General features: G+C 36.0%; 1 protein-coding gene across 1 annotated transcript in view; it reads left to right on the plus strand.

The window, feature by feature from the left end:
- MCTP1 (multiple C2 and transmembrane domain containing 1) overlaps positions 1 to 2,505 on the plus strand; it is a 219,047-nt gene that overhangs the window by 118,120 nt on the left and 98,422 nt on the right. The gene's annotated exons all lie outside the window — the stretch shown is intronic.

The raw sequence follows: 2,505 nt of genomic DNA on the forward strand, positions 1-2,505 counted from the left end.
TTTTGAGCTGTATGACATTTCTGTGTTAAAGTATGGCTAAACATATATAATTAGCAGGTGTCTGAATAAATGAAGGTAATGTTCCTAAAACAGTGATCAACTGAAAAATGAGGAAAATTCTATGAAACATCATTTCTTTGGAGAGCGCAACCACAATTTCTGCAAGCTCCTACAATATGGAGAGAGATAGTTGTAGAAAAAGAGACAGTTTGGAGTGCAGCATTTTTTTGCTGGATAAAGTAACTATAAAAACAGTGGGAAAATTGCCAGGGCACACCTCTCTTGCTAAATATGATCTAATGTAGTTTGTAGAAATACAAGTGTAATTAAATTTATTACACATAAACAATTGAAAGGGCATGTTTTGTTTTTTTTTAATAGCATAAAAATATATTTTTCCCTGAAGAAGCATCAACAAAAGCAGCGGGAAATAGTCTTCCTCTTATGATCTTAAGAAAAGAAAATCTTATTTTGTTGAATTTTTTGTCCTTTGAGAAATTACATTGTTAGTTATAGATAAAAATTTCTTTTATCAATAGAGCTAACAATATTGAACCTCAAAAAGCAGGTGCCAAAATCTGAAAAAAATGTTTATAGGCTAGTTTCTATAATTGTGAGGTGTACCCCAGGGTATGCTTTTTCTTTTTGTATTTGGGTTGTCCATTACCTGGTGTATTGGTGTCTGTAGAGCTTGTTGTTACTGTTATGAATTTCTGAATATTGTCCACCTTGTTTTCTCTTTCAGTCTTCCTATTTCTGGTTTTCCAGCATCTTATATGAATGCTTACCTGTGTGTAGCCAGAATCTGAGGGATTTTTTTTTATAATTTCTTAACAAAATGAAGTCATCTTTCTATTGCAAGTTTACCCTTGATATTCTTTTGCTTCAGGTAGCATCTCTGCTTTCTCAAAGAGATTTTCTCCTCTGTTGCTTTCTCCATAATAGAGTAAAATGTGAAGCTTTATCCTTGACCCCAGTTAAGTGGGCAGTTCAGTGGGTATTGAGAATGAACTTTTCACAAGAGTGAAAGTGCACTGCCCATCAGTGAGTATGACACCATTTTTCTTAACCAAGCGCCTGACTTCATTTCTTGTACATCTCCCAGGAATTCAGGATGATAGTTACTCTTCCAGGAAGTGCTGTATTAACCTGGTGCCAGTCTGAGATGTTTAGCAAAGGCATGAGGAAATAAAGTCCGCCAAATAATGACTGATATGCTAGTGGTCTTACTTTAAATAATTTTTATTTATCCTAGTTGTGACTGTTTCTAACAAATTGCAATTGTTCTAGCTATCTTTTCACTTGTTTGCATTCTCTTTTTTAGGAGTCTTGATATGCAAAGATATCATTTATCTCAGTGAAGTATTTTGTATTTGTGCTGTTTATGCTAATAGCAGCTATCTTTCTTTTACTTATTGTTTATTTTTTTCACTTATACCTATAAGGATATGAACATACTTCACCTTTTCTGAGATCTACTGTAGTCTTCTAAAGAACGCTGCCAGCTAAAAATGACCTAAGGTTTATTTTGCATTTTGCTTAAAGAGAACATTACAGAATATGGAATATAGATACCCTACCAGGGAACTGAAAATACTCATCTCAGTGGCCTTAGCCCAGGGACAGTCCTTTTACTACAGAATTCAGGTTGTTCAAACACATGGAGCTCACCGGCTCTCCTGTCTAAACAGCATCCTCTGCTGACTTCTCATTTCTGCAATTTACAATCTTATTCTGCATAGGAAAGTTTTAGAGACTTGGTAAACACTGAAGGAAAATATGCACCTAGAATCACTTCCAGATATCTCTAGCATCTAAATAAGTCTATGCTGATCATTTGGGATGGAAGGAGGTAATACTATATGGAGTCTATGGGGAAAGAATAAAACATTAAAGATATGAGAAGTCAGTGTTATCCGCATTGGATAAATATTAGAGTTGCAAATAGAAACAGATACATGTTGCTAGAGATGCTAAATATAACTGTAAGTTTTTTCAGAACTGAAGCTGAAGGGAAGTCTAGCAATCAGTGAAGGAGAAAATTAGAAAATTACAAGACAGATTGAGAATTGATGTTGTAGAAAGTGGAAAGGTAACTGAAATCTATTATTATTCATTAAAATATATTTACAATGAAGTAAATTAATAGGTAGAAAGACATTATCTTACACTGTAAATGTGTTGTAATTTAAGCCATTGTTTACATAAAGAAAGCTGGACAGTGAAAGACAAATCTTCAGCTTTTCAAAGTATCATAGTGAGACTATGGAATAGAATCGGGGGAAATAGTCATTATGTGGAATAGAATCATGGTGATCAACAGGTTCAACTTCCGGCTCCACACAGTGCCACCCAAAATCCAAACCCTGTCCCTGAGAGCACTGTCCAAACTCCTTGAACTCCAGCTCTGGGGCTGTGCCCACCGCCCTGTGCATCCAATTCCATGCCCACCGCCCCCTGGTGCAGCCCCTTTCCCTGTCCCCCAGCTGCCCCTCCCCTGACACA

Source organism: Meleagris gallopavo, chromosome Z, assembly GCF_000146605.3.
Source record: "Meleagris gallopavo isolate NT-WF06-2002-E0010 breed Aviagen turkey brand Nicholas breeding stock chromosome Z, Turkey_5.1, whole genome shotgun sequence".
Taxonomy (NCBI): Eukaryota; Metazoa; Chordata; class Aves; order Galliformes; family Phasianidae; genus Meleagris; species Meleagris gallopavo.